General features: G+C 35.7%; 1 pseudogene; it reads left to right on the top strand.

Moving 5' to 3' along the window:
- Positions 1-1,264: 1,264 nt before the first annotated feature.
- LOC101705656 (oxysterol-binding protein-related protein 9 pseudogene) lies at positions 1,265-3,018 on the top strand (annotated as a pseudogene).
- Positions 3,019-8,398: the final 5,380 nt, after the last annotated feature.

Raw genomic sequence — 8,398 nt, 5'->3', positions numbered from 1 at the left:
ATGGTCCAGATATATTTTGTTAACTATTTCTTAGTCATTTTTCTTAAAATAAATAATCTCAACAAAATTTTGGTGAGCACTTCCTAGCATTATATTGTATACAGCTCCAAGATGTTCCTGAATCAATGACAGTGAAGCATCACATTTATATGTTATGTATATAATGTATAAATGTAATGTATAATTATATATATTATGTAATGTATATATAATTTATAAGTAAATTGCATATATATAATTTAAAAATGATTCATAATATATTGGAGGATCCAATAAGAACAATAATACATTTTATGAATAATAATATCTCCTAATCAGACAAATGGTTTTCTTGGAAATTTGTGCTATAAGGGGAAATAGTTTAAAATTTTTATGAAATACAAAAAACAATTGCTTTTGATTTGAAAAGTCAATATCAAAATTTGAACATAATGCTACCTGCAAATTGTAAAAACTAAAGAAAACATTGAAACTGCACATATTAAAACATTGACATGTTTCTGCACATCTTGACCCAAATTGTCTCTTCTGTATGAGTAATTCCATGCAAAATTGCATCACTCTTTTCCCATTGAGTGTATCATGTTAAGCCTTAGAGCTTATAAATATCTTACATCTTTGTTTTATTGGTTCTACTACATTATTAGTCAGCCTCTGCTCTTGGAAATATGACATCTGAGAAAATAAGGGTTTTTCTTTGCTCTGTTCCCTGACGTACTCCCAGTGCCTGAAACAGTGTTTAGCTCATAAAGGAACCTGGTACTAATTAGCACATACTAAGGTGTACTGCTGTTAAGAACAAAAAATCTAGGTAAACTAACACTTGATTTATCCAAATACCCTGCTGCACAGTGACTGCGCATACTCAATACTCTTATCTCATAGAGTTGCTTCCTTTGTAGAATCTCCAATGTGATCCTGTTAGGTCTCCTAGGTCTTTCCAGCAAGGGATAAGACCACTAGATGACTTCACTGGTAGTTCAGTGCTTTGAGCACTCATGCTCATCATTTTACACATACTCTGCCAGATTTGTAGTAAATAAAGAAATACAATCTTCTACTATTTGGGGAGAAGGTTGGAGAGCTAGATGTGGGGAAACAATAGTAAAATATTTTACAATAAAGGTTAAGAAAGCCCTTGTTGCTTTTGCTACCTTGTGGCTGCCACAAACTGTTCTCTTCTGTGAAGCCCCTATGCCAAGCCACCCTGCCTTGGAGCCAGCTGATTATGGACTGAAACCTCTACAAACTATGATCTAAGGTTTAGATTCAGGATTTTTTCCTAGTGTCCAAGACTTTGACAAGAAACTGACAGAGGCTGATGCTTACCTACAGATCTTGATAGAACAACTAAAGCTTTTTGACAACAAGCTTCAAAACTGTAAAGATGATGAACAGAGAAAGAAAATTGAAACTCTCAAGGAGACAACAAATAGCATGATAGAATAAATTAAACACTGCATTGTGTTGCTGCAGATTGCTAAAAGTACTATTAACCCTGTAGATGCAATATATCAACCTAGTTCCTCTGAGCCTGTGATCAGCACAATGCCTTCCCAGACTGTCTTACCTCCAGCAGCGGGCATTCACCACCTAGTAGAAGTCTGACTTCTCCAAGACATGTCAACTTTTCTCCAAACACAGTCCCAGAGTTCTCATACTTTAGCAGTGAAGATGAGTTCTATGATGCTGATGAATTCCATCAAAGCAGCTCATCTCCAAAGCATTTAATAGATTCTTCTGGATCTGCCTCAGTCTTGACCCACAGCAGCTTGGGAAATAGCCTAAAGCATCCATATACCACAGAATCACTGAATTCTTCCATGTCCAATGGAACAAATGATCTTTTTGATTCACATGATGATAGAGATGACGACAGTGAGGCAGGGTTCATGGAGGAACACAAGAGTGTCATCATGCACCTCTTGTCACAGGTTAGGCTCAGAATGGATCTTACTAAGATAGTTCTCCCAACATTTATTCTTGAAAGAAGACCTCTTTTAGAAATGTATGCAGACTTTTTTGCACATCCAGACCTGTTTGTGAGCATTAGTGACCAGAAGGATCCCAGGGATCGAATGGTTCAGGTCGTGAAATGGTACCTCTCAGCCTTTCATGCAGGAAAGAAAGGATCAGTTGCCAAAAAGCCATACAACCCCATTTTGAGTGAGATCTTTCAGTGTCACTGGATGTTACCAAATGACACTGAAGAGAACACACAGCTAGTTTCAGAAGGACCTGTTCCTTGGGTTTCTAAAAACAATGTAACCTTCGTGCCTGAGCAGGTTTCCCATCATCCATCAATTTCAGCCTTTTATGTTGAGTGTTTTAACAAGAAGATACAATTCAATGCTCATATCTGGACTAAATCAAAGTTCCTTGGGATGTCAATTGAGGTGCACAACATAGGGCAGGGTTGTGTCTCGTGTCTAGACTATGACAAACATTACATCCTCACATTCCCTAATGGTTATGGAAGGTCTATCCTCACAGTGCACTGGGTGGAATTAGTAGGAGAATGGAGTATTAATTGTTCCAAAACAGGCTATAGTGCAAACATCATCTTCCACACTAAACCTTTCTATGGGGGCAAGAAACACAGAATTACTGCTGAGATTTTTTTCTCCAAATGATAAGAAGTCTTTTTGTTCAATTGAAGGAGAATGGAATGGTATAATGTATGCAAAGTATGCAACAGGGGAAAATACAGTCTTTGTAGATACTAAGAAGTTGCCTATAATCAAGAAGAAAGTGAGGAAGTTGGAAGATCAGAATGAGTATGAGTCCTTCTGCCTTTGGAAGGATTTCACTTTCAATTTAAAAATCAGGGACATTGATGCAGCAACTGAAGCAAAGCACAGACTTGAAGAAAGGCAAAGAACAGAAGCCTTAGAATGGAAGAAAAAGGAAATTCAGTGGGAGACAAGGTTATTCCATGAAGATGGAGAATGCTGGCTTTATGATGAACCATTACTGAAATGTCTTGGTGCTGTGAAGCATTAGGCTGAGAAACAGAGTTCACGCCTGATGACCCAGGTGGTAGCTCTGCCTAATGAAGCAACGAACAATATTCCTTCGGGAGAACCTATTGCTCCCTTCTTACTGAAGTGGTTCCTATCTCAGGGATACTGGACTTTATGATGCAGATGAACAATTAAAGCAGGAAAAGCTTCTTTTTTCCTCTGGAAGTTACAATTTTGACTTCAGTCCTGAGGAAAAAACCTTCAGGTTTTGAAATAAGATGTCTGCTCTTTTCCAAACCCCATGCTTTGAAAAGCATTTATAAACCCAAATCTCATACTCTGAACTCTAGTTCTGCTTTTAAGATATGACATACCAAGTATTTCCTACTTTATGTATCTCGGGTTACATATATATATATATATATATATATATATATATATATACACATACACACACATACACACACATGCACACACACATATATATATTCATACACATAAACAGATACACATTGATGACAGGCTTTTCATAAATACTCCTCTGTAAATACTGGTTCCTCAGAGTTGTTTTAGAAAACTAGAGCAATGTATCAAAAATAAACCGTTAGGAAATTTAGTTATTTCATCTATAAAAACTTTTATTTTAGAATTGAACTATTAAATTTATCTAAACTTGGAAATAAAAGGTTAAGAAAGACATGAATGAATGTATCACAGAGTACACTGCTGTCAATCACATCCCTTGGTATAGGGGCTATATGAGGAGTCTAGCTACAGGTCCAAATCCCATGCAAGATATTTCAGGCTCTATCTCTAGCAATTAGAAGCTTTGCCTATGAGGCTTTATTGGGGAAAGCTGCCCTACCCACATGAGACTGGGGGCATGAAAATTTGCCTTGTAGTTTTCCAAAATGAGTTAGTCAAAGATCCAATCCCATTCACCTTCTTTGAGCTAACCATGTTTTGGTTGCATTTCTAACCCAGGATCCCCCATCCTGTGGTTTTCTTATCAGAGGCATAGGCTACAGGCCTTTCCAGCCCTCTGACTCATACCTTGCTGTGCTTATCCCTTCCCCCATGGTTTTCTTCCACCCAAGGGTCCATAAAAACACCTTTTGCCTGATGTTCTTTGCCATGAGAAGTTGCCCCACATCTGAGCTGCATCCCCCAGACCCTCACCTGTGTCATCCTGGGGAGAGAGACAGGAGAGTGGAGAGCTGACTCTTACTTTCTGCTTCTTGTTTGCATTTTTGTGGTAAAGTAAATACCCAAATTTGAAGATAATGCTACATATGAAATGTAAACAACTCTAAACAAATTTTGAAACTACATATAAAACATCAACAAGTTCCTGCACATCTTGACACAAATTATCTCTTCTGTTTGAGTAATTCCATGGAAAATTGCATCACAGGCATTTTCTCTCTTCCTGGTCCCTGCATTATGTTAAGCCTTAGAGCTTATGAGTATCTTAAATTTTTATTTTATTGCTTCTACTCCTTTATTAGTCAGCATCTTCCCTTGGAAATATAACATTTGAGAAAACAATGGTTTGCTTATTACGCTTATTGGCTGCCTTGACAACTGGTTTTCCCACACCAATAGCAAGGAAAACCTTTGGGAAGGTTTTGGGAAAATGGCTAGAGTGACTTATACTGGGATGTCAGATATTAAAAGGGAAATCATGCTGCAGGTGGGTTACTATCAGAAGCACACAGTAGGTGAAATGCTAATATTCTTCCTACTATAGGTGCCATTTAAAAAATTTGGATAACACAAAATAGTTTGTGTCAATCTATTAAGTGAATTGAGAACTGCTTTCATAAAATTACATTTATTCTAATCATTTTCCTTTCTGAATGTAGAATTATAGCATTTGAAATGCATAAACATTAAAAGTATGTTTCCATAACCATACTGGGACTAATTAGTTTTCTAATCACTAAGGTTAGTAAATCAGAAATGTCACTACCTCCCTTATAAAGTTGATGTACTTGGGGAATTCTTAAATTGACATAATAATAAATAACTACAATTAGAGAAAATACAAGCAGGTTTGCCTGAGAAGTTTAGTCAATGAGCTGGAGAAACAATGTTGGGTAAATATAAGGTTTTTATTATGTAATACTGTACATAATGTTGGATAGTACTATACTTAGTTAATGCCAAATATATTTGTTATCTCCTGAAATTTAAATGATGTCATGAATAGAAAATACTTTCTGAACAAAAATAGCATATAAATATATATTTAACATATTTTACTATACATAATTAAATATGATTGAATAAAACTTATTTACTAAAAGAATCAGAGATCTTTAGAACCTACTAATGTTTTATTCTAACTGTATTAGGAAGGATGGCAATGTATCAAAATCCATTGTCCACTACTGTCCTGGTGATAGAATTATAGCTGAGAGGAGCTATTTGTCAATTTTCCAGCTCTCATGAAAGCTAGGTATAGATATTTTAGTCCTTTTCAATACAAGATGAGGAAAGTTGTGTACTATTGCTTCTCTTGATTTAAAAAAAAACTTTCAGATATTTTTCTGCACAGCCATGGAAAATAATTTTATACATGCAAAACAGACATCCTAGAGAATGGTAAAAATATGATGAATGGAATACTAGTTCATGAATTATCTTATGGACCGCAGTCACTTGAAATTGTTACACATGAGATAAACATTGAATTTTCATGAGGCACTGTTGCTTGGACTTTACTGTAGAACATAAAAACATAGTACATATAAACAGCTAGTGCTAAGTGGTGTAGATATAGAAGAAGCTTTATTAGGGAAAAATTTAAAGAATTAGCAAAACACTAGTGATCCCCCAGTCTTTCATGATCACGTCAAAATGATGCATTAAGTTGAGCACAGCTGGAAACAGCTTTATTGGATCATTTTTTGCCCACAATGTTAAGCCAGTGAAATACAGAAGTGCTGTTTAGAGAATGCATTAGTCCACTTTCCATTGCTATAACAAAATACCTGAGGCTTGAAAAAATTAAAAAAGAAGTTTGTGTAGCTCACAGTTTTGCAGTTGCAAGAGGATGACACTACTACTTCTTGGCTTCATTGAGGATCCACCTGGGTGCATCAGATAATAGTGATGGCATCATGGTGAGAAAGCATGTGGGACATCACCTAGCAGATAGGAAGCCAGAGAACAGGAAATCAGACTTGGTTTTTTACAAAAACACACTCTCACAAGAACTGACTATGAAAATCCAGCATTAATTCCTTCTGAGAAAAAGTGTCCCTAATGACCTATTCATTTCTCGTTAAGCTTTAATTTTTTTAGAAAATGTTTCACTATTTTAGTTTTTAATTAAAATAAAATAACATACAAAACATACATAAAATTGTGTATGTTTATGGGGTACTGTGTGATGTTTTGAAACATACAACATATGAAGTTCCAAATGGTGTACTTACTTTCTTGAGAATCTGTAATGTCTTTGTGTGGAAATATTCAAACTCCTTTCTTATAGTTTTTTTGTTTTTGGTACCAGGGATCGAACTTGGGTCCTTGTGCTTGTGCAGCAGATGGCAAAACCACTGAGCTAAATCCCTGGCCCTCTTATAGTTTCTTTACAATGTATAGTACAACATTGTTGTCTATAGTTACCCAACTGTGCAAAAAAAACCCACCATAACTTATTCTATCTGTCTGTAGCCTAGTAAGCATTAACTAAGCTTTCCCCATCTCTCCCTTTTACTCTCCTTAGCCTCGAATCACCACTATTGTACTCTCAACATCTGTGAGATCAAATGTTTTCAGATTCCACATATGAAGTTCCCACCATCTCCAGCACTGTCATGCTAAGGATCAAGCTTCCAACACAGGAGTGCTTGAGCAACATGCTCACACTGTATTGAAACCATAGCTGAGAAAGCAGAGAACAACATAACTTTCAAAACTTCTCTTAGCTGGATTTGTGAGATGAGGCAGAGTCTATGGTATTTGCACAATGCAACCTTTTCTAATCTGCATTTCTTTGGAAGTATTTTGATAAGTGACACACAACTAGATAAATCATTATCTTGTCTATCTTCTGAAAAATCTGTTAAAACAAGTTTTTCATGTTTTCTTACATTACTACATGGATTGTACCTTCTGAGAAAACAGAAAATTTTAACAGGAGACACGCATTCAAAGGTAGACAAAGCATCTCCCTGAAGATAGAGACATCACAGCCCCACCACAGAGACTTTCTAGGATAGTGAAGACTTTTTCTCTCTTCAAGACGTATTTATTTACTTTGTATTTTATTTATTTTATATGGTAGTAAAAGTAGGCTTCTTATCCTACTCTCTATAAGAAGAGTTACTTCTTCATCTTCTAAAGGGAGGAAGTATAGATGTCTACATTCTCTTATAAGCTCTGATCCTGCCTGTGGTACCACTTACTGCTTGCATAGTTACACCTGACCTTCCTTATGGCACCCTGTGATAATTGGGTTGTGGAGAACTGTGTCAGTGTATATAACTGTCACTTTAAGGTGAGAAGAAGTAAATTGCTAGGGAAAATACTATTTTCAAAATGTTTAATAATCAGTTTTGAGTGGTTTGAATGTTTTGAGGATGTTTTGAAATCAATGTACAAAAAATCCAATACAGACAAATGTAGAGTTGTAAAATTAAAAAACATACAAAAGAATAGGTTAACACTTCTGCCTTGTGTTTTCCAAGTAGTATTGTGCTAAAAATAAGTTGGGAAAGTTTTATGTGAAAATTATATACAAATGTGAATATAATTTTTGTTACCTGTGAAATTTGTATCCAAGTAATATGATTATCACAGGTTATAAACTTGTGAAAACATCTATCATACTTCGAAGTGCTTTGTTTAATCATTAGAGATTCTTGAGAATAGAAGATTCACATCACACAGATGGAAAATTGATCACATTCATCACCATTTAAGCATCTCATTTTGGCAACCATCAAGCATATCACCTCACATGTATGCATACTAATATTTTTCAAATAGTTAATGTTATTATCATAAAATCAAAATTGCAGGACTTTTTTTTTACTCGAGAATTCTTGTCTTTCCTAGGTTATTAAAGTTGCCATAATTTCAAAATTTTAGAAGTTAATTTTAATCTTTAGCTTCAAATTATTATTTTTATATAAAAAATAAGTCATGAACTGAATGAGTGTACCCTGAGGCATTAGAATAGAGGACACTGGGCAGTGTGAAAGCCCTTGACTATTGTTTTCCAGGTGCTGGCCTACTGCAGACCCCAGCAGTTAGATTCCAGTATCCTGTCCAGTATATGACACAGGCCTGAGAAATAAAACAAAAAGACAGAACTAGGAGAGAAAGCAGGGTCCCAGGACAACCAATGCTGGTGCAACCAACAAAGACACCAGCTAGTTCCAGGCACTGACTTTTATTGGCAATAAAGTGGGGTAAAAACA

Source organism: Heterocephalus glaber, unplaced genomic scaffold, assembly GCF_053883595.1.
Source record: "Heterocephalus glaber isolate CG9 unplaced genomic scaffold, H.glaber_assembly_v1.0 deba00001690, whole genome shotgun sequence".
NCBI lineage: Eukaryota > Metazoa > Chordata > Mammalia > Rodentia > Bathyergidae > Heterocephalus > Heterocephalus glaber.
The sequence above is the reverse complement of the archived record's forward strand: the minus strand, read 5'-3'. Positions and strand labels throughout refer to the sequence as shown.